Source organism: Ornithorhynchus anatinus, chromosome X5 (assembly GCF_004115215.2).
Source record: "Ornithorhynchus anatinus isolate Pmale09 chromosome X5, mOrnAna1.pri.v4, whole genome shotgun sequence".
Taxonomy (NCBI): domain Eukaryota; kingdom Metazoa; phylum Chordata; class Mammalia; order Monotremata; family Ornithorhynchidae; genus Ornithorhynchus; species Ornithorhynchus anatinus.
In genome coordinates, this window is record NC_041753.1 from 41,302,136 (window position 1) to 41,327,066 (window position 24,931).

At 42.6% G+C, this 24,931-nt stretch overlaps 1 protein-coding gene and 1 long non-coding RNA gene across 9 annotated transcripts in view; one reads left to right on the forward strand and one right to left on the reverse strand.

Moving 5' to 3' along the window:
• The window catches only part of SVEP1 (sushi, von Willebrand factor type A, EGF and pentraxin domain containing 1), a 230,211-nt gene that overhangs the window by 201,603 nt on the left and 3,677 nt on the right, over positions 1-24,931 (reverse strand). The gene's annotated exons all lie outside the window — the stretch shown is intronic.
• LOC120638148 lies at positions 13,366-15,782 on the forward strand. The gene is made up of 2 exons (XR_005659653.1): positions 13,366-13,482; positions 15,656-15,782. It is a non-coding gene; the product is annotated as an uncharacterized LOC120638148 (long non-coding RNA).

The following is a 24,931-nucleotide window of genomic DNA, read 5'->3' on the forward strand; positions in this document are numbered from 1 at the left end:
TCAGTTCTTGGCCCTCTTCTGTTCTCCTTCTATACTCACTCCCTTGGTGAACTCATTTGCTCCCACAGCTTCAACTATCATCTCTACACAGATGACATCCAAATCTACATCTCCTCCCCTGTTCTCTCTTCCTCCCTCCAGGCTCGTATCTCCTCCTGCCTCCAGGACGCCTCCACCAGAATGTCTGCCCACCACCTAAAACTCAACATGCCTAGCTTGGCTCAGTGGAAAGAGCCCGGGCTTGGGAGTCCGAGGTCGTGGGTTCTAATCCTGGGCTCTGACTCTTGCCAGCTGTGTGACTTTGGGCAAGTCACTTCACTTCTCTGTGCCTCAGTTACCTCATCTGGAAAATGGGGATGAAAACTGTGAGCCCCACGTGGGACAACCTCATCGCCTTGTATCCCCCAGCGCTTAGAACAGTGCTTTGCACATAGTAAGCGCTTAACAAATACCACCATTTATAGAGAAGCAGCGTGGCTCAGTGGAAAGAGCACGGGCTTTGGAGTCAGAGATCATGGGTTCGAATCCCGGCTCTGCCACTTGTCAGCTGTGTGGCTGTGGGCAAGTCACTTAACTTCTCTGTGCTTCAGTTACCTCATCTGGAAAATGGGGATGAAGACTGTGAGCCCCACGTGGGACAACCTGATTCTCCTGTGTCTACCCCAGCACTTAGAACAGAGCTCGGCACATAGTAAACGCTTAACAAATACCAACATTATTAACATGTCTAAAACTGAGCTCCTTATCTTCCCTCCCAAACCCTGTTCTCTCCCTGACTTCCCTGTCACTGTGGATGGCACTTCCTGTCTCACAGGCCTGCAACCTCGGTGTCGTTGACTCAGCTCTCTCATTCACCCCACACATCCAATCCGTCACCAACACCTGCCGGTCTCACCTTCACAATATCGCCAAGATCCGCCCTTTCCTCTCCATCCAAACTGCTATCGTGCTGGTAAAAGCTCTCATGATATTCCGACTGGATTATTGTGTCAGCCTCCTCTCGGGTCTCACTTCCTCCTGTCTCTCCCCACTACAGTCTACTCTTCATTCCACTGCCCGGATCATCTTCCTACAGAAATGTTCTGGGCATGTCACTCCCCTCCTCAAAAACCTCCAGTGGTTGCCTATCAACCTTCGCACGAAACAAAAACTCCTCACTCTTGGCTTCAAAGCTCTCCATCACCTTGCCCCCTCCTACCTCACCTCCCTTCTCTCTTTCTACTGCCCACCCCGTATGCTCTGCTCCTCTGCCGCTCACCTCCTCACGGTCCCCCGTTCACGCCTATCCCACCGTTGACCCCTGGCCCACGTCCTACCACTGTCCTGGAATGCCCTCCCTCCTCACATCCACCAAACTAACTCTCTTCCCCTCTTCAAAGCCCTACCGAGAGCTCACCTCCTCCAGGAGGCCTTCTCAGACTGAGCCCCCCCTTTCTCTCTGCTCCCCCTCCCCTCCCCTCAGCACTGTGCTCATTTGTATATATTATTAACCTATTTATTTTGTTAATGAGATGTATATCTCCTTGATTCTAGTTATCTTGATGATGTTGTTTTGTTTTGTTCTGTTTTGTTTTGCTGTCTGTCTCCCCCGTTTAGACTGTGAGCCCGTCATTGGGCAGGGATTGTATCTATCTGTTGCCAAATTGTACATTCCAAGTGCTTAATACAGTGCTCTGCACATAGTAAACGCTCAATAAATACTATTGAATGAATATGCTTTAACTCAGAGTAAGATTACAAGATTAGATTTCTCATAGGAACGTTGATGTTCCTTTAGCAGGTATGGAGTACAGCTAGGGTGATTACCTTGGATTGACCGAATGAAAGAGGTAACCTGATTGATGCAAATGGAAATCATTACCTTTATCTGAGAAAGTAAATCCATGGAGAGTAATAAAGAATGCAAGGCAATTTTACCTATCTATATGCTGATTAGCACTCAATTGGTTCCATGAAAATAGAGTGTTAACCAACAAATGTTAATGAAGGAAATGAGATAAAGTGTCCTATTCAGCAAAAAGTTATATTGGGCTAAGGGATCTGCCATTATCTATACTAAGTATACCTATCACTATCACTGCTAAATTGAAATGATCCCAATTCTTGTCAAAGTACTTCAAAGGGAGGGGAAAGCAGATGCTTAAGCCAAGGTAAACTTAGCTGTGCTATTGCAAGCTGACAGAGGGCTGTAAGAAATACTAGCATTAGAAGGCAATGGGCTTTCCCTGGAAAGTGCTAAAAGAAAAGCATTCTAACGTGGGATAGGTGCAGAAACCTTCAGGTAAGTGATCCTAAAATATCTGCCTTCTTTCCAAGAACTCTGAACTGGCACCAGTATTGCTGTATCTCGCTCTTGAATCTTCCACTTTCCTCCACTCACTCATGCTGTTCTCCAGCTTGAAATGCCCCTTACTCCCTCTTTTTTTCATATTTTTTTGAGCACTTGCTTTGTACTAGGCACTGTATTAAAGGCTGGAGTAGATTGGTCAGGTTGGACACAGTGTTCCAAATAGGGCTCACAGTCTTAATCACCATTTTAGAGATTAGATAACTGAGACACAGGTCACACAGCAGACAAGCGGCAGATGTGGGATTAAAATTTAGGCCCATGAGGTTTACACTAGTCCATACTGCTTCTCCCTCCCTTCCCTTATCAAACAGGCCACAGCTCTCCTGATATTCAAAGCCCACCTGATATCTCACCTATTTGAACAAACTTTCCCTAATGAATTTCTTCACACCCTGAGCCACAGCATTCCTTCAGCCAACCTAACATGGATGAATGTATTTACACCCTCCTCAGCACTAATGGATTCAAGTGCAAGGTTGATGCAGAAAGGAGTGAGAGAAGAGGAAATAAAGGCGTATCGGGGAAGAACTCTTGGAGATGTGCTTTTAATAAGGCTTCGAAGGTGGAGAAAGTGATCATCTGTTGCATATGAAGAGGGAGGACGTTCCAGGCCAGAGGCAGGACATGGACAATAGATGAACTGGATAGACAAGATCGATGTACAGTGAGTATGTTGGCAGTAGAGGAGTGAAGTGCGCGGGCTAGGTTGTAGTAGGAAAGTAGTGAGGTAAAGTAGGAAGAGGCACAGTGACTGAGTGCTTTAAACCCAGTGGTAAGGAGTTTCTGTTTGATGTGGAGCTGTACAGGCAATCACTGGAGGTTCTTGAGGAGTGGGGAAACATGGACTAAACATGGTTTTAGAAAAATGATCCGGGCAGCAGAGTGAAGTATGGACTGGTCTGGGGAGAGACAGAAGGCAGGGAGGTCAGCAAGAAGGCTGATGTAGTAATCAAGGCAAGATAGAATAAATGTTTGGATTAATATGGTAGCAGTTTGGATGGAGAGTAAAGGGAGGATTTGAGTGATGTTGGGAAGGTTGAACTCTTCTCTATTAGGAGAACTGTGGGCAAGGAACATGTCACTTTTTTAAATTCTGTACTTCCCAATCACCTAGAACAGTGCAGTGCACCAAGTGGGTACTCAATAAATGCTACTATTACTTCCAGTATAGCAAATTAAAAAAAAACTAGCAATACCACTTTAAGCCAGAAATAACATCCAGTGGCTATATTCATTGATTCAACTGTATTTATTGAGTGTTTACTGTGTGCAGAGCACTATACTAAGCCCTTGGGAGAGCACAATATAATAAGCGCTTACTATGTGCCAGGCACTCTACTAATAAACAAACACATTCCCTGCCCACAACGAGCTTACAGTCTAGAGATAGTTTAATAGCCTAGGCCCAGGACTGCTTTGTGGAGTATTGAGGTCTTTATTTTAGGTCTACCTTTGATTCACTGTGTCCTAAGGAAACACATTTCACTTGGTCTTGATACTCACAGGACAAAGATGAGAAGTCAGTAAAACAAGTATGGAGGTGGGGGAGCTGATGTTTACCAAGTAGGCTGTGAATCAGTAGGATAGCTACTACCAGGGAAGAGCCGGGGGATGGCATGCCTGTAGAAGAGCTGCTAAGAGAAACCCAGGAGCAGGCTCAGGGGAGCACTAAATTAGGAACATGTTCCCCGTCAGAAATATGCAGTTATTCCTGGATTGTGCTTAAGATTCGGCTCCACATCTATTATGGCTGCAGAAACCATTAACTAATGAAATGCTGGTTATCTGTCTTTGACCAAAGCATGGTCACGGGTGGAACCACCCTAAGACTCGCTAGTAAAGAGAGGGAATGGGACATTTGGCTTTCCTCTTAACCTCAGCAACCAGACCCTTGGGGTGCAGGCCTCACTATCTGAACACACTTATTTGATAACTAAGCTCAGCAATAAATTGGAGTTCAATCGGCAGAACACAGTGGGCAACAGCAACTTCTTTTCTCTAACGATGCCGCAATCTTGTGTTCTCTGCTAACCCTCCTTGGAGAATTTTACCAGCAGAACTAGATGTTTTTTTTGGCTGGAGCTGACAATTCTTTTGCTGCGAAGGTAAAATTAACATTCATCTTTACATGAACAAAATTTATTGGCATCTGTATTGTAGTTAGCTCCTGGTTAGAATTCATGAATGTCTGGCAGGCAAGTAACTTCCCCTGTGCCTGCAATAGTCATTAGAATGATAAAAATGCAGGATTGTGCAACAAAAAGTTATTAACATCCGATATCCATCACCATTAGGTGACACAAATCCCCAAGGAAACTAGGCTTCAGTGCAATTGTTTGGCAAGACAGCTTGGATGAAAATTTGGTTCCATAATAGTGGCTGATTCTTACTTCAACGGAAGTAAAAAAAAGTCAGAGTGACCTCCCTTGGCGACCCTGCCAGGCCATGAGGTATCCCCACTCCCTTCCCACCTCCTAGAATCTCTCCCCAATCAGCACCCTGGACCTTTTTCAACATCTCTCTTCCCTCACCCGCACTGGGGCTTTTTAAATTACTGTGTACATCCTCCCCTCCCCCTACACCTCCAAATCCATCTCTCCATCCTCATGTTCACCCCCACTTTCCCACCCCTCTGCATGGCCCTTCCTCTCCAACTCAGCATCACTTTTTGATTATTTTTTTGCTGTTTTAAAGCTAGGTTGGACACTTCCTGACTCGCATCCCCGAAGACCAGAGCAGTAGAATCTGAGGGCAGTAGGCCCTATCTGGTCTACCCACTCTCAGAGGTGTGGGTCCTTAAAGATCAGCAGGGACCCACTTTGTCATGAGCATGCTCTTCTACATACCTAATTTACTTTCACTTTAGATGCCTAGGTCATCTAAAATTAGCATCAACAGTACTACCAAACACAATTTTGCTAAGCATTGGGAATTTAGTGCTCCAATACCCATGGTGGTGGGGAAAATGAAAGTATTTTCTTTATTCCTGAATTGAGGCAGTTACTGAAAAGACTCCAAACAAAGAAAACATGTTCCACTGCATTTGGGGGTATTTCAGGTGCACGGCATTTTTTTCTCCTTGAATGATCTAGATTGTCTGTCTCTATTCTGCACTTCCCTAAATGGAGACCTGGTGATGAAATTACATTTTACTGCAAATAATCATTCAATCTGTGGTATTTATCGAGTGCTTGCTCTGGGCAGAGCATTGCACTAAGCACTTGGGGAATTACATTATAATAGAGTTGGTAGATGCAATCTCTGCCCACAGAGAGCTTAAGAAAACCATTCAGATAGTTTTAATTGATGGATGAGGATCAGAGAAATACCACTGCCAGTTTTCATTTATCAATACCACATCCTTCCACAGCACATACTCTTCTTCAGAGAGCCAATTTTATTTTGCGATTTTAAAGACTGAATATATTGTAAAGGAGACTGCCTCCCCTGTATGAGATACAAGCCAAGCAAAAGGATTCAGAACTAAAAAAGCTCTACCAACTTCCAAGGCTCCATAGTTACTGCCTCTTCCCAAAGAGAAAAATAGTGTCCATGTGCAAGGGCTATTTTGTGCAACAACACAAACAATACTGAGGAGCCCAAAGAGGAGTGAATCGATGGCAGGGTATCTAATGAAGACTGACAGATTAAACCACTGTGACTTTTTAGAACCTTGAAAGTGGAAGAGTCACAGTGGAGCATTGTGACAGCAGAGTAGCAAATTGGGAGAGTATGGAAATGGGTTTCAGTATGAAACTGAGTCTCAAGTCTCAGCTCTGTAACATGATGTCATGAAAACTATGAGAAATTTGCATCCTACTGGTGTCTAGGTTTCCTTAGTTGGCTGATTCTTGAGCATGAAAATATTACCAATGTCCTCTAAGTTTCTCCTAGAACAGACTCTTTACCCAAAAGTTGGGATTCTATTTCTCTCTCCAAGGAGACCAATTTGTTACCCGGATGGGTCAGCCTGACACAGACGTCAGGGCCGGATGAGTGATTTGCCCTAGTGGAAAAAGCTAGAGAAGAAAGAAAAAGCAAAAACTGAGTTGTAATTAAAGGCAGCTTATTCTGTGTAAGGTTCATAATGACTATCAAAGCCTTGTGTTCAAAAAAGATCAGTGGACAGGCAAAGACAGACAACTCATAATCAAAAAGTGCTTTTTCAAGTCCACAGAGAAAAAGAGATTTCTTTCATGCACCTAAAGCTTAAGTAAAAAACCCTGGGATATTTCTGGGCAGAGCCTAGAGTACAATTTGATTTAATTTAACTTTCCAAAATTGAAATATGAAAAGGAAACTCTAAATGCACATTATTTATAGCTGAGACTATTTCATATTATTTTCAATATTATGGGTTCATTCATAAAGACACATTCCAGACATTCTTGATCCTAAAGCCAAGGGGACTCGGAGAGTTAAGCTAATCTATCCCACTGCCTCCAAAAAGGGCCAGACCTAACCCTCCCATACACACGAGAATTTATTCTATTACTATGGGCCTCCAGAAAAGAAGAATCCACAGCCTCCCTCAATAACCCAGTCTAATGTTTAACAATCCTCACCATCAGGAAATTCTTCCTTGTAACAAACTAAATCCTTTTAGCTGAAACTTAAGCCTGTTTCATTTTATTCGGTCCTCAGCAGAGATGGAAAACAGCTGGTCACTACGATAATTAATGGGCAGTTGGAATGCTGTGATATAATTTTTTGCAAAACCTACATTACCTTACAAAGTTTTATATTGAAAAGCAATTTTTTTTCACTTATGTGACTGGTAAACTTTTATCTTGCCATATGGGTAGGCTCTTATCTCCAGGACTAGTTAATCTTTTGATCTAAAGTTCTAGATGTGGAGGATAAACAGCATGATAATTATAATTGCAAATAATATGAAACTAGGAAGAGGTAAGACTGACAAGTGATCTTGAGGGGTTGGATGTATGGGCAGAAACTTGTCAATAAGATTCAGTCTAAAATATCACAAGTTAATGTATTTGGGAGCTATAGTCCAAACTAAATAAAGAACAGGAAGGAGACACTGAGACAGAAAAGTGGTAAGTAGGATTCAAGGGTGAGCTTGAAAAGCTGATTAAGTATGAATTTTCATTATGGCCTAACACTGAAAACAAACAAAATGCATCATAAAACAGAGGCATCACAGTCCAATTGGGGAAAATGATGGTGCCTTATGTGATTCTTGTGAGAATACACCTGGAAGCTGTTTTCTGTTATGGGCTCATCAATCTTAAAACATGGGAATTAAAGAAAATTTTAAGGAGAGCAACAAAAATGAATTAGGGATGGGGGTGGGGTGGGGGGAGTGAGGATTAAAGGGATTATATATTTATGGCTTTGCTAAACAATAAATGTCTGAAAGTATTTTAAGGATATAAAACCCAGGAGTGAGCATTTATTTATTATGGTTCAGAGGAATATAACAAGGAGTGCTAAAATGAAATGAAGAAAGGGGGAACATGGATATCATTTCTCAACAGAGAGATATTTTTGATTGGCACGATAAACTCCCTAAAGGAAGTGTTGCAATCCTCAATGCATTTAAGAAAATGATAACTAAGCTGCAGTTGTTTTCCATGAAAACATTCTGAAACGAGTTCTGTAACACAATTACCAGAGTGCGTTGGATTGAGTCATTCATTCATTCAACTGTATTTATTGAGCACTTACTGTGTGCAGAGCACTGTATTAAGCCCTTGGAAAGTACAATTCAGCCACAGAGACAATTCCTGCTCACAATGGGCTTACAATCTAGAAGAGGGGAGACAGACATCAAAACAAGTAACCAATAGCATCAATAGCAGCAATATAAACAAATAGAATTATAAATACACATGGAAACAAGTAAACATGCATTAATATAAATAAATAGAATTATAGATATGTAGATATATACACAGGTGCTGTGGAGCGGGGAGGGGGGGTGGAGCAAAGGGAGCAAGCGGAGGCGGTGGGAAGTGGAGAGGGAGCTGAGGAAAAGGGGGGCTTAATCTGGGAAGGCCTCTTGGAGGAGGTGAGCCTTCAGTAGGGCTTTGAAGGGGGGAAGTGTGTTTGGCAGATTTGAGGAGGGAAGGCATTCCAGGCCGTAGATAGGATAATAATAATAATAATAATGGTATTCGTTAAGCACTTACTACATGCAAAGGACTGTTCTAAGCACTGGGGGGATACAAGGTGATCAGATTGTCCTACATGGGCTCACAGTCTTAATCCCCACTTTTACAGATGAGGTAACTGAGGCACAGAGAATAAGTGACTTGCCCAAAGTCACACAGCTGACAAGCGGTGGAGCCAGGATTAGAACCCATGACCTCTGACTCCCAAGCCCGGGCTCTTTCCTCTGAGCCACGCTGCTTCCCTCTGGAAGCAGCCCTGTGTTTCCCTGTGCTGTTTCTAGGATGTGGGTCAGGGGTCGAAGGTGAGATAGGCGAGATCCGAGATCGAGGCACAGTGAAAAGATTAGCACCAGAGAGACAGTTAGCACCAGAGTCCTAAACAGGGTCACCATTTGTTCAGGTTTGTACCAGACTGTCTGGGTTGCAGTTATCCTGTCTCCTGCCTAGTACAGATATGGCACCCTGCTTTATCATCATCATCATCATTACTGTACTTGTTAAGCACTTACTATGTGTCAAGCACTGCTCTAAGCACTGAGGAAGATACAAGTTAACGAGAGCGGACACAGTCCCTGCCCTATGTCAGTCAGTCAACAGTATTTTTTGCGAGTTTACCATGTGCAGAGCACTGTACTAAATGCTTGGGAAAGTACAATATAACAACATAACAGACCCTTTCCCTGCCCACAATGAACTTACAAGCTACAGGACGTGGGGCTCGCAGTCTTCTATATCCAGTATATGTAGTAAGTCTCAGCTTTTTTCCACCTTTACTGCCGTTGCTGAGTCCCATGGCTCGGAAGTGATGCCTGTGTTAACCAAGATCTGGGAGGGCTACGCAATGGGAAGAACAGAGGTTAGGAGTCCCTCCGCAATTCACTCTACGTTCCGTGGGTTTGGGTAAAAGGTACTAAATGGCATCACGTCATGTTGCACGACCAGGGTAATCTACAATAACATGTGATTAGGGAGGTAGTGTGGCTCAGTGGAAAAAGCATGGGGCTGTGAAGTCAGGAGCCCCAAGTTCTAGTCCCTGATTGGCCATTGCCTGTTTTAAGACCTTGGGCAAGTCACTTAAATTTTCTGTGATTTAGTCTCTTCAACTGAAAATGGGGATGTGATACTTCCTCCCTCAGATGTGCCTGATCTGATTATCCTGCATCCACCCCAGAGCTTAAACAGAGTCAGGCACTTTCTAAATACCATCATTATAAGACTAGTCATATAAAGTGTGTATTTGGTCACTTAGATTTTATTTTTCTCCTAAATGGAAGTTTCATTTTATGATATCAAAGGCATAGAAGGACTGAGAAAAACTTACTTAACTTCTCTGTGCCTCAGTTTCCTCATCTGTAAAATAGGGATTAAATTATCTGTTCTCCCTCACAGACTGGGAGCCCCATGTAGAACAGGAACTGTGTTTGATCTGATTATCTTGTATCTCTTCCAGTGCTTAGTATAGTGTTTGTCACATAGCAAGGGCTTAACACATACCACAATTATTTTTATTGATGGCATGGGTTCAAATCCCGGCTCGGCCACTTGTCAGCTGTGTGACTTTGGGCAAGTCACTTAACTTCTCGGTGCCTCAGTTACCTCATCTGTAAAATGGGGATTAAGACTGTGAGCCCCACGTGGGACAACCTGATTCCCCTGCGTCTACCCCAGCACTTAGAACAGTGCTCAGCACCTAGTAAGCGCTTAACAAATACCAACATTATTATTATTATTTATTGATTTCAGCTATCTAAATTTAAATGCTTTCTACCACTCAGTAAACTAAGTAGGTAGCTTTCTACCAAATTTCCAAAATGGGAGATATTTAATTTGATCAATGTTACAATGAATCCTTCCTTTTAAAATAAAAACAGTATTCCATTATTTGAATCATTCTTTCGTGCAATCTAGGAGGACAGTTGTTCCCTGCACCATTTACTTATAAAAATATGAATGGGTGACTATTATAGTTGTTCTTTGGATTTCAAGATGACATTGTTGCTGGTGGGATTTTACCATATGAGGAATGCAGCTTAAAAGTTGTATATGTAAACAACAGTGCCAAGCACACAATAATAATAATGGTGGTATTTGTTAGGTGCTTACTGTGTGCCAGCACTAAGTGCTGGGGTAGATACAAGACAATCAGATTGGACACAGTCCCTGTCACACATGGGGCTCACAGTCTAAGTAGGATTTAATCTCCATTTTACAGATGAAGAAATTGAGGCATAGAGAAGTTAAATGACTTACCCAAGGTTACACATCAGACAAATGGTGGAGCTAGAATTAGAACCCAGGTCCTCTGACTCCCAGGTCCATGCTCTTTCCACTAGACTATATTGCGTCCCATATGTGTCTGTTTATTGTTATATTCTATGCTCCCAAGCACTTAATACAGTGCTCTGCACAAAGTAAGTGCTCAATAAATGCGAGTGAATGAATGAATACAAGGGATGTAAAGATTGTTCATTGTTCAGTTATACCATTTACCATCTGCACTGTTGTGACAGTTTCTGATTCTGCCTCTTGGTATCTTGATCTCAAATACTATTTTTTAAGAGTTAACCCATTCTTATTTGCTGCATGCCAGGCTGATTTGCCTGCTGCTGTAGTCTTCCAATTTCAGCATCATCTAGGTCTTTAAAACATTTTTTCTACCCTCTTTGTATCTGATATCCTATGGTCAGTGATTTTCCTCAATTGCTCCATCTAGTAAAGGTGAATTGTGATGAACACTGCTTTGATGCTGGTGGACTTGCTGTTTCTAGTACCTCATTGTTTAATCAATCAATCAATCAATCAATCAATCAGTGGTATTTATTGAGTGCTTATTGTGTGAGAGAACTATACTAACAGCATGGGAGAAGATAACAGAGTTGGTAGACCCGTTCCCTGCCCCCATGCCTCAATATTTAATGTGTGTGGCTCATAGAAAGGTTGACGGAACAATTCTAGAAGTTACATGTGGCAGTGGGATTAAAACCCAGGTCCTTGTCTCTCATCCTTTGAGGCTCTACATTATAATTACTCTATAGACCTTAAATTTGGTTTGAGGAGCTATGCTAGATTGGTTCCATTCTTCATCAGTATCCCAAAGGACATAATGGCTTCTGCATTCAGTTTTTGACTTCTTTTTCTATTTTTATGCATTGCTCAATGTGCTGCCTAGGAAGCAAAATTCAGTGACGTAATTTAAATCCATCACTGATGGAGATCCTTATTCGTACATAGGGCTTGTCAGGTGCAGACTGGTGCATAATCATGGACTAAAGGTCAATCCATAAGAGCGTCACTGAATCTGCAAACTGGTTCATAATTAACTACATGTGTTTGTGTGTGCTTCTTGTGAAGTCAGTAGTATACAGTAGTAGCAGTAATGGTATTTATTAAGTACCTAAGTGCAATGCACTGTACTAAGCACTTGGGGACACACAACACAAGCATAAGTCCCATTCTCTGTATAGCAATTACTGTATAACTGATTCAAGACCTTCTGATGATGTGATTAGCACACTAGATAGGAAAAGTTTCCTGAAGGACTGATATCATACTCTGATATCAGCTTTCTGGTCCCCTATTGCATCCTCAAGCATGGCTGCCTAGAATATGTTTAACAAGCCTGACTCTATTATATGTTTTACTCCACTTGTGATAAGGAAAGGGTCAGTTAAGGCCTCTTTAATTCTAAGACTACCAGCCAAGTCATCATGTGGTAGCCTTTAGATCCTGAAAACTTGGTTTTAGGGCATTCAAATTTGCATGCCAGAACCTAAGTATGCTCTTGGTGCCAATGCATTTATAGGACTCTAAGCATGAGTAGTAGAGGTTTTGATTTAGGCTAGTATCCCAAGTTATTTTCTCATACATTAATTTTCGAGATTAAGTCAAAATTTATCAACTATTTACTCAATGAATGTTTTGCATTTACCTCAATGTTACCTGAGCATTCAATACCATAACATCCTTGTACAAATATACTCCTGCTTACAGCCACCCTACAATATGTGCAACTCGAGAATTCTTCCAGCCTCCCTAAGCCTAACCCACAACATTACATCCAATCACTACAGATAGGTCGATTCCCACTATGACTTTTTCTTCCCTTGTTTCTCTCCTTTCTCACTCTCCCAGCAGTTTTTCTGTCCTGCTCTGCCCCAATCCCCACCCTCATCTCCCCACCCCCTATGCTCCAGTATTTTTAATCTTTTTTGAACTAACCATGTTATACCAGTGGTATCTGCCACCAGCCTTCCATGCAATGCTGCCTCCCACCTCCGGCCCCTCGAGTCTCCAACCATCCACACGATCTCCTGCGGATATAGATGCTAGTGTCTCACACCTCCCCTCCCCTCCCTTTTCCTGTTCCCAACTTGTTATCCGCAGCAGGGCTGGTGCAGGGTTAAAAGCTGAGAATTTAAAAGGGAGGGGCGATGTGATAATGCTGCAGCACTGCTGGATGTTCAGATAGAGATAAAAATCATTGGGGGGGGGAGGTGAGGGGGAAGAAGGAGAGGAAGAAAGATAAGGCTTTGAATTTACAATACTTCTCTTTGGAATTTTAGTACTAAAAAAGTTCATTATTCAGATGTTAAAATTAAGATATAAAAAGTAATTTTCACCAGAGTTATTGCGTGAACACAGAAGTGTGTTACTAAGTAGATTTTCTAAAAAATCATTTTTAAACAGGAATATGTGATCCATCAACAGTTTTCCCCCAAATCTGCAGCTTTCAACTGTACCATAATCACAACAACATGAGAATTTCTCGTCAGAAGGCAATAAATAACCCTCTCAAGAAAGTTCTTAATTCTAAGAACTGCATTAACAGTACTAAATGTTGACGCTTCTCTGTTGGGCGACCAGATTCCTCCCACCTTCATGGCTGCCGGATAGGGTAAACAACGGGGTGCAGACTGCTTAAACTGTTTGATTGGATTACTGCCGACGGGAGCGCTCCTACCTGATCGTTTTTCAGTCAATTCAAGGCATTAATTTATGGTACCGTTGTGCGCCACGGATTATTTTTGTTCTTATTTTTAATAATGATAACAATGAAGATGATGGTATTTGTTAAGCGCTTACTATGTGCAGAGCATTGTTCTAAGCGCTGGAGGCGGGGGGGAATACAAGGTGATCAGGTTGTCCTACGTGGGGCTCACAGTCTTAATCCCCGTTTTACAGATGAGGGAATTGAAGCACAGATAAGTTAAGTGACTTGCCCAAAGTCACACAGCTGACAAGCAGCGGAGTCGGGATTAGAATCCATGACCTCTAACTCCCAAATCCGTGCTCTTTCCACGCTGCTCCCCCAGCTCTGATTTTTATTGGTTTCACAGATCCATGGTCTCTGCTGTAGGAGGGGTTTAGAACCATGCCCTTCCTGCCATTCATTCATTCATTCATTCATTCATTCATTCATTCATTCATTCATTCATTCATTCGTATTTATTGAGCGCTTACTGACTTATAGAGAAGCAGCGTGGCTCTTTGGAAAGAGCCCGGGCTTGGGAGTCAGAGTTCACGGGTTCGAATCCCGACTCTGCCATTTGTCAGCTGTGTGACTGTGGGCAAGTCACTTAACTTCTCTGTGCCTCAGTTACCTCATCTGTAAAATTGGGATTAAGACTGTGAGCCTCATGTGGGACAACCTGATGACCCTGTATCTACCCCAGCGCTTATAACAGTGCTCTGCACATAGTAAGCGCTTAACAAACACCAACATTATTATTACTGTGTGCAGAGCAGCGTGGCATAGTGGAAAGGGTGCGGGCTTGGGAGTCGGAGGACGTGGGTTCTAATCCCGTTCCGCCACTTGTCTGCTGTGTGACCTAAAGTAAGCCACTTAGCTTCTCTGTGCCTCAGTTACCTCATCTGTAAAATGGGGAATAAGACTGTGAGCCCCACGTGGGACAACCTGATTACCTTATAATCTATCTGCCCCAGCGTTTAGAATAGTGTTTGCCACAGAATAAGCGTTTAACAAATACATTATTATAATTGTCATTACCAAGCGCTTGGGAGAGTACGATAGAACAAAAAACGGACACATTCCCTGCCCACAACGAGTTTATACTCTAAAGGGCAGGGAATGTGTCTGTTATGTTGTTCTATTGTCCTCTCCCAAGCGCTTAATACAGTGCTCTGCCACAGTAAGCGCTCAATAAATACGATCGATTGACAGTGAAGACTGCTTTCCGGCTCCCTCCCCTCCTTGTTCCCTTTCCTTTCTCTCCCTCCTCTTCCCTCCCGCAGCCCCGCAGTCCGCTCCAGGTTCTCCCACATGAGCTTCGGCTTCTATCATCCTGGGTTCCTCCACAGCGTCATGGAAAGTCCTCCTTCCCTGTTCTCCAGCCTCTCCTCCTGCTGACCACCCCGAAGATATTTAAGAACACCACCGGGTAGATCATCTTGAAGGCGCTTAGTACAGTACTTTGCATATTAAGCGCTCAATAAATACGAGTGATGATTAAATGAATGAAGGGTTTCGCCTGGATAATGTGTCGCAGTGAAAAAGGCACCACCCTGTCGTGGAACCTGGGGGACTATGTATTCTTTTCTGCTGTATGACCTGGGCAAATCACTTCACTTCTCTGTGCCTCAATTACCTCACCTGTAAAATGGGGATTAAGACCGTGAGCCCCATGTAGGACAGGGACTGTCCAACCTGATTAGCTTGTATCTACCCCAGTGCTTTAGAACAGTGCTTCCCACATAGTAAGAGCTTAACAAATACTATAATTATCTCTTAGTCTTTCTCCCAAACACTCCCATAGAAGGTTGATAGACCTGTGCAATTCGGTGAAAACCTACCTGAACTAAGTCCCATGAATAACTCTGAAACTTGCCCATCTTGGATTTCCCTTTCTGTGAACTACTTCCATTTTCAACAGCTTCATTTTGGTTAATATAATTGGCAAAGCTTTACAGGGTGAGAGGACCGATAGGAAACCAAAGAATGAACTGTTACACAAACCTGAGTGCAAATAAGGTAATCAACTAAGACAGTGTTTGAGCTGGATCATTTAAAATCATTATGGGCAAGGAACGTCTGCTTATTCTCTTGTACTGATCTCTCTCAATTGCTTAGGACAGTTGCTCTGCACATAGCAAGCGCTCAATAAATACCACTGATTGATTGAACAGAACAATTTATTTTTTTGTTTTTCCTTAGGGCGCAACTCCAAGCTACATGATCTGTTTCGGGAATGTCTGAAGAAAATCATTAACAAAAAAGAACGAAAAATTGTGGGATCATTTGGAACTTGTACAACCAGAAGTGTATTAAAAAACTCATCCTATTTGTCATGTCTATTTCATACACTTCCCTGGCCTTTCCAGAGAGAGTTTCCTAAAAAAGAAAAATTATGAGTTTTGGGCCTTTAAGGCACTTTCTGTTGTGCAGGCTGGCCAAGTTATGGAAGAACTAGAAGGCGAAGTCCTTAATCTCAGATGCACAGCCGGAGCTCGTTCCACCCACACGAATGCTTTAGCCATTAACCGTGAACAGAAACCATTTTCAAATGAACTGGGAGGACGAATGCATCCAAAAGGGAAATGATCACTGCATGAGTTGACAAGTAGCTGATTACATAATAAACTGCAAAGAACAATGAAAAGAAATACACATAACCAACTTGAAAACAACCTCTGAAATGTGCTTTTGTTCCTGTAAACCTATAAAAATAATGAGATTCTGAGCATGAAAAAGAAAGTTCACCTTTATCTAAATTCAAGCAACATCTTTTCTTTTTTCCCACATGGTGTAATTACCACCCTGGTAAAATAAGGTTTCTGGTATAAATACACATAAACTGTCCTTTCCCCACCCTCTCAAGATTTCTCCCACTTACTTTACATTCTTTCCCATTCTTTATTCCCCATCCCATGGAAGTCCCACCCTCTGAGCCCCTGCCCCCATCCTACTTAAAGTGACCAGAAAAATGGTCACTTGGGGGGCTGGACCTACTTCTTAAACAATTTTAACCTCCTTCCAATTCTCATTTGATGGCTAAAAGTTTGCTGACCACAGGCATTAAATACTCAGCTTTTTAGTTCCATGTGCCACACCACTTTTGGCTGAAGTTACTGATAAATCCATATAAACAACTGCCTGGTAGTGCATCAGCACTCCATTTTTCTTTTCTTGGTGAGTGCCTTGGAATCTAGTAGTTCCTAAAGAATTCAGCATGCTACAGTTCTAGTGTAAGTAGCAAAGAGTGTAGGCTAAATTGTGAGTGAAGGAGAACATTTCTTCCAGGAAGGTGTTGATTACCTAACAAAGTCAAATATTAAGAACACTGGGTTACATTTTGTTCCAATAAAGGCAGAGGTGATTTGAGCTGCAAAGAATGCTAGAGTGTAAGGGAAAAGTGGAGTGAAATAACCTACTACTAATTCTGTAGCACTGGATCAGGCTAAATATCTTCAGCCCTCAAATTTCAAGTTTTCTTTTACATAATAGAAGGGGTTAAGTACCATTGATTTTTCTTCATGAATAAACAGCAGTATTTGAACTTTTGTAGTGAAAACATACTTAGAAAAATGTGGTCAGTGGTAAACTCATATAAGAGATGGGAAACATGAATTATGGGGAAACTTGTTTTGGAATCATATTCCCAATTTTGTGTAGAAGCCAAGCATTCTGATCTCCTCTTCTATGTGCACTTTGATTAAAAAAATTCCGAATAAGGACTATTATCTTTAGAATGTGCTTTCTTTAGGGAGCACACATCAAATCATATCTAATCCCAAATTACGAAGCCCAAGCACTTTGATACTCACCCCAACCCGACAGCACTTGCGTAAAAATCCCTATACTTCCCCTATCTGTAATTTAATGTCTGTCTTCCCCTATAGACTGTAATCTCCTTGTGCCAGGGAGCACATCTACCAACTCTCTTCTACTCTCCCTAGCACTGAATACAGTGCTCTGCACATGGTAAATACTCAATAAATATCACTGGCTGATGGATTAAAATTATGTGATAATGAGCTGCCATACTCCATCACCGCCATCGGTGTCACCACCAGGAAGGCAAAAGCCACAGTGGCAACATTCAGCGGCTTAAGCTTGTTGTGGAGAGGGAACGTGTCCACCAACACTGTTGTACTCTCCCAAGTGCTTAGTAAAGTGCTCTGCCCACTTACACTCTAGTTCAAGGCAGGTGATGGATCCAGTAAACCCTGAACACTATTGCCAACAGAGCCCCCACACAGACTGTATCTGGATCACTTCAAGGTTTGCAACTGTCAAAGAGGTCAGAATACTCCTGTGAGACAAAGGTCAAACAATGAATCGGACCATCTATTCCACTTCACATCATGCATGACATCTAGGTAACTTTGGAAATGGAACGCAAAGATTTCACTCCACTTTTTCCTTGTACTCTAACATTCTTTGCAACTCAAAGCACCCCTTTGAGGTTTAATACATAATTTAAAAAGTATTAATATTCATTCATTCATTCAATCGTATTTATTGAGCACTTACTATATGCACAGCACTGTACTAAAGTGCTTGGGAAAGTACAATACAACAATCAACAATGATACTCCCTGCCCACAATGAGCTTACAGTCTAGAGGGGGAAAGAATCTAGAAATAGGTACATAAGTTCTGTGGGGCTGGAAAAGGGGAAGGGCAAAGGGAGCAAGTCAGGGTGAGGCAGAGGAAGGGGAGATGAGGAAAAGTGGTGCTTAGTCTGGGAAGGCCTCTTGGAGGAGATGTGCCTTCAATAAGGCTTTGAAGCAGAGGCGCGGAGCACAGGGGGATGAGTAATTGTCCATCAGATTTGAGGAAGGAGGGCATTCCAGGTCCCAGGCAGGATGTGGCCTAGGGGTCAGCGGCAAGACAGGCAAGATCGAGGCACAGAGAGAGAAGGTTAGCACTGGAAGAGCGAAGTGTGCGGGGCTGGGTTGTAGGAGAGAAGTGAGGTGAGGTAGGAGAGGGCAAGGTGATGGAGTGTTTTAAAGCCAATGGTGAGGAGTTTTTGTTTGATTCAGAGGTGGATGGGCAACCACTAGAGTTTTTTGAGGAGCCACGTGACATGTCCTGTAGAAAAATGACCCAGGCAGCTGAGTGGAGTATGGACTGGAGTGGGGAGAGACAGGAGGCTGGGAGGTCAGCAAGGAGGCTGATGCACTAACCCTGGTGGAATAGGATAAGTGATTGTATTAACATGCTAGCAGTTTGGATGGAGAGGGAAGGGAGGATTTTAGCGATGTTGTGAAGGTGGGACCGATGGGATTTGGTGATGAATTGAATATGTGGGTTGAATGACAGAGAGGAAAACAACAAGATTACAAATTTGTGAGGCAAGAAGGGTGGTGGTGCCATCTACAGTTGATGGGAAAGTCAGGGCCCAGTACCACATATAAGACCACATGATATACTAGGAATGGTAAATGATCATTAACAATATAAATATTTCTTAAGCATCAGCACTCTGCTATAGCCCATGGATTAGCATAGTTTAATGTCCTACTATATACTAATTATCCCTCAGTTTTAGCACGTTTCTAGCACCTTTTTATAAAACTGCCCATTCTTAACTCTTTTGCCAATCTTTACCACTGGAAAACCCCCAATAATAATAATAATGATAATTATGATTTGTTAAATGCCTACTATGTGCCACATACTGTGTTAAGCACTGGAGAAGATACAATATAAAATGGATCAGACACAGTCCCTGTACCACGTGGGACACACAGCCTAACCAGTCCAATGTTCAGTAGCAACCTCCTTTCCCCTGCATCCCACAAGCTTGCAGTGTAGCCTAGTAGAAAAGAATGTGGAACTGGGAGTCAGAAGACTCGAGTTCTAGTCCCAGCTTTGTTGCTAGCCTGCTGTGTGATCTTGGATAAGTCCCTTAACCTCTCTGAGCCTCAGTTTCTTCATCTGTAAAATGGGGATAAAATGCCTGTTCTTCCTACCCCTTATCCTTTGTGGGACTGGGACTATACTTAATTTTGTAATATTACTGTTATTATTTCATAACCTACCCTCACCCCCATAACTGAGGCGGGGCCCTTCCAGGGAAACTGAGAATAAGGCAAACTGGGCCCAGGATATACCCAGGAATTCAATTAACGTAGGGCTCTCGTTGGGCAGGCCAACTTGCCTCTCATTATTCCCATCTGTATCTTGGGAATGAGGTCTACTATACATCATCTCCCTTGTACGAATTCACTAGTAAGTACTTATGTAGTCTTTTGAAACTTAGAAATTGAGTCGCTAGAATCCCAGGACTTAGTTCAGAACTCTGCCCTCAGTAGCCACTCAATGAATGCACTGACTGACTGGAATTGCAAATAAAAGACAACATAAAAAGTGAAAAACGATTATAAAATTCAGAGTTAAGCAATTCAAGTAAGACTGACAAGGAAACAGGAGAACCTTATACAATCCATTATCTACTATTAGAAAAACTTTTCTGTTTTCTAGAGAAAATAGATAGCCACAAAAGCGAAACAAGGCATCAGTCCTGAAAAACATCAGGGAAACAAACCTTTGCAAATCAATATTTTGTTGACTCTAGTTTTCAGGGCTTAGAGAAACTTAATTTGAGGGTTGTCGGAGGGTACAGAGACCTTATTCTGTATTCTAATTGTAGGTACAGGCTTGACTGTACCACATTCCCATTTCCCTGACCATCTAAAGAAATGGGTTTTAGATGAGACAGCACATTCCCACAAATGGATCATATTCCGGAAACTCTGACACAGTTAGGAAGCCAGAAAGCTCTCAAAGGAATCTCCATATTATGTTTAACAGAAACTGCAAAGCAGAAGTGGAAATGAGAGGTTTGGATCTTCATTTTTTTTTGGTAATCCTTGGGAGACAATGCCACTAATATCACCTTGAAGTCAATTTAACAAGAACAGTTTAGAAATGGATAGTATATAAGATCCTTGCTAGGAAGGAAACCAGGAAAAATAGACGCTGTGAAAAACTGCTGTTCACTAAAAAGAAGAAGTCCTGTTCAGATGAAATAGTTTTTGCTCAACTCAATAGTGTGTTTCTATTTAACTTACGTCAGCGGGGTGTTATTTTTAAACTGATTCTTATTAGCAAATTCTAATTTCTCTGACAGTAAGATACACTGCAAAATAAATCTCACTGTCATATTCCTCATCCCTTATTCTGGGAGATGAAATGCAATCTCTAACAGAAATTATTTGTTCAGTAATTATGTAACAGAACTTATATCTAATTACAGACACTTGCATCTTTCCCATTTCTGCACCCTTGTCCAAGTTATCATCAAAACTGTAACTCCGAAAAACTAAAGTTGAGATGGTATCAGCTTCCCTGGACACACTGGCTATTTTTTTAACGTGATTTAAAAAATTAACCTTCCTTTATTCGGTGAAGCACTCTCTCCTCAGAAGCTTTACTGCCCCACAAACACTATCATGGCACCACTGGATCCACCCTCATATCAGTCGAAGAGGGAATCTTCATCCACTAGATTTTAAGCTCTGATGTCAGGGACCATATCTACACTCTCCCAAGTGTGTAGTATGGTTCTTGGCAGATGTATTTGCAATCAATCAATCCATGACATTTTCTAAGCACTTACTGTATGTAGAGGACTGAACTAAGCCCTTGGGAAAGTACAATATAATAGCGTTTGTAGCCGTGATTCATTCCATTCATTCGGTTGTATTTATTAAGCGCTTATTGGATGCAGAGCACTGTACTAAGCGATCCCTCCCCACACAGAGTTCACAGGCTACAGAGGGGACAAACAGTATAATAAGTTACAGATAGGAGAAATGGTAGAGTGTAAAGATATTTACATAGGCATTGCAGGGCTGGGAGAAGTACCAAAGTGCTTAAGGTGCACACAACCAAGTACACAGTCAGTGGTGAGGAAAGGGCAAATAAGGGAAATAAGGGCATACTCAAGTCTCCTCCTCAACACACAGAACACTGAACAATAATAATAATAATGTTGGTATTTGATAAGTGCTTACTATGTGCTGAACACTGTTCTAAGCACTGAGGTAGATACAAGGTAATCAGGTTGTCCCATGTGGGGCTCACAGTCTTCATCCCCATTTTACTGATGAGGTAACTGAGGCACAGAGAAGTTAAGCGACTTGCCCAAGGTCACACAGCTGACAAGTGGCAGAAGAAATGCCACAACACTTCTAAGATGTCACCATAATCATCATCTTAAGGAGAAAGGTGAAAGAGAACTGAGTTTGGAAACTCCCCAGGCATCTCATTGCTCTCCACAGCTGACAATATTCTCTGACTGAAAAATACACACAACCAGTGATATATGGACTGCACAGCACATAATATTTGCAGGCTGACAGAAACAAGAAAAGTGCAGGGAGCAGCTCCAAGGTCTCTATACTGTTTACGGTCATGATTTAATGAAATCCACAATCCTGTGCTCTGGCAACTCCTAAACAAATTTGACTGTAATGAGAAATTCCCCAAGAGTGTCAGATTGTGGTCAGTCCAGTCAGAGTTGAAGTTGCCCTGTCCAACACTTTCCCCAACTCTAAAGAAAAGCAGGGTTGTGTGGGACACCCAGTTCTATGCCACCACATACAGGATGTGACAAAGGATTTGGAAGTCATAATACGTTCACGATCCGCTGAAAAATGGTTTCAGCTCAATCGGCTACAAACATTATCAAAAGTCAATGACTTTATTTTAATAGTATTTGCTAAGCGCTTACTATGTGCCAGGGACAGTACTCAGCACTGAGGTAGATTCAAGTTAATCATGTCCCACATGGGGCTTACAGTCTTAATCCCCCGTTTACAGATGAAGTAACTGAGGCACAGAGAAGTTAAGTGACTTTCTCAAGGTCACACAGCAGAAAAGTGGCATAGCCAGGATCAGAACCCAGGTCCTTCTTGACTTCCAGGTCCGTGCTCTATCCACTAGACCATGCTGCTTCTTTTGATACAGGAAATACTATATGCTGGTGATTGTGCTCTTGAGGCAAATAAACAAGAAGACATGCAAATGATTATGAATCACTTAGATTTGTCACAGTGCTATGGACTGAAAATAAGTCTGAAAAAAACCAAAGCTATTACGAGCCTAAAGCCAGGAAATCCTACACACAACCAAAGATTTTCACTGGCAATACAGACCTTAATATTGTCACTAATAGCATTAGTGACATCCAGTGATGCCTAGATAGTTATACTAGAAGAAAACCAAAATTTTAGAAGACAGTATGGCTCGCCAATGATCTCAGACCATCATGCCCCACTTGGACTTCTTTCAAACCGCCCTTCTTGATGCACAGATACACAACCTCAACTCCACTCAACACAACCTCCTCCAGCTCCTGTCCCTCCATCAATCCTGAACCAGCAGCCCCCAAGCCCAAAGTACACTTCCTCCACTCCCGCATTCATGTTGCAGAGTGCTCTGGGACCAGGAACCAGGCTGACTTCAGCCACTTCAAATTGATCCTTGCTTGCTAAACTCTTCCCTCTCTTCTGTTCAGCAGCAATACTTCTCCAAAGTTTACAATGATCTAGACAAACCCCATGAACTTCATGCTATCCTAAAATCCATCCAACTTCGCTAAAATGTGTCCTTTTTTTTCCATCCAAACTGCTACCATGTTCATCCAAGCACTTATCCTATCTCGCCTTGATTACTGTTTCTGCCTCCTTGCTGACCTGCCTGAGTTCTCCCCTTCCCCTCCATCCAAACAGCTACCACCTGGCTGAAGTACTTGTTATACTTGTTATACCCTGGGTTGACTACTGTATAGTCTCCTCGCTCTTCTTCCAGTCACTAGTCTCTCCTTTTTCCAAACAACACTTCACTCGGCTGCCCTGACAATTGGCTTTTAAGGCACTCCATCAGCTACCTCTCTCTTACTTATCCACTCTCTTTTCCCATTACATCCCACTAGCACTCTTTATTCGGCGCATGCTAACCTACTCATTGGGTCCTTTTCTCAATAATCCTGCCCCGACCCTACTAATCAATCAGTCAATCAATCAGTGGTATCTGAATGCATATTCTGTGCAGAGCTCTGTACTAAATGCTTGGGAGAATATAACAGAGTTGGTAGACATGATCTCTACCATCAAAAAGCTTGCATTCTAGCAGGGCCGACAGACATGAAAATAAATTATAGATAAGGGAAGCCACTGAATATAAAGAATGTACATGAATGTCAGGTGCTTGAGGGATGGGATGAGTGTCTAAGGACTTAGGGGGTAAGAACTCAAGAGCACAGGTGACCCAGGAGGGAAGGAAATGGATTGGAAGCCTTCCTTGAGGCAAATATGATTTTAATAGAGCTTTGCCAATGGAGACACCAGTGGTCTGCCAGATGTGAAAGTTGGGGTGGTGCGGGGAGTTCCAGGCAGAAGGGAGGACGTGAGTAAGGGCGGCGAGAGAGACGGGAGCAAGGCACAGAGAATAGGGTGGTGCTAGAGGACTGAGTTGTAGTGGGGGAGGAGTGAAGGGATAAGCAGGTGGGGGAGAAAGCTGATTGAGTGCCTCAAAGCCAATGGTAAGGCGTTTCTGTTTGATGTGGAGATAGATGGGCAACCATCGGAGGTTTCTGGGGAGTGGGGAAAAGTGGATGGAACTTTTTTTAGAATAATAATCCTGGCGTCAAAGTGAAGTATGGACTGGAGAGGGGAGAGATAAGAGGCAGGGAGGTCAGCGAGGAAGGTGATGCAGTGGTCAAGGTGGGATATAACAACTCCTTGGACCAGCATGGTGACCCACTGGTGCATTTCTTCTACCCTAAATTATTCTGTGACCATCTTCCCAACTGGACTAAATTCCTTGAGGACAAGGCTCATACCTTTTAATTTCTACTGTATTCTCCCAAGGACTTAGTACAGTGGTCTGCACACAACAAACACTAAATAAAATACTACCAAATGACTGATTAGCAACACAGTTTTGGTAGGCATGACTCTTGAAGAGACTAGATGACAGCAGGATACTCAAGCAGGGGCTCTATAGTGAACTGAAATGATGGACAGGCAAGCAGGGAGAGCAGAACAATTTAAAGACAGAGTAAAGCCCAGCCTCAAACCACGCATAGGTGAGGCCAGTTTGGTAGGCAGCACTTTTGAAGGAGGGTGGGTCTCTTTGGGAAGTAGCATGTTGTAGTGGATAGAGCAAGGGCCTGGGATTCAGAAGTTCATGGGTTCTAATCCAGGCTGCACCACTTGTCTGCGGTATAACCTTGGGCAAGTAACTTCACTCCTCTGTGCCTCAGTTACTGCATCTGGAAAATGGGGACTGAGAATATACATCTCCAGCCCTGATCTCTCTCCCTCTCTCCAGTCTCACATTTCCTCCTGCTTTCAAGACATCTCTACTTGGATGTCCTCCTATCAACTCAAACTTAATATGTCCAAAACAGAACTCCTTACCTTCCCACCCAAACCCTGTCCTCCCCCTGATTTTCCTATCACTGTAGAATGCACGA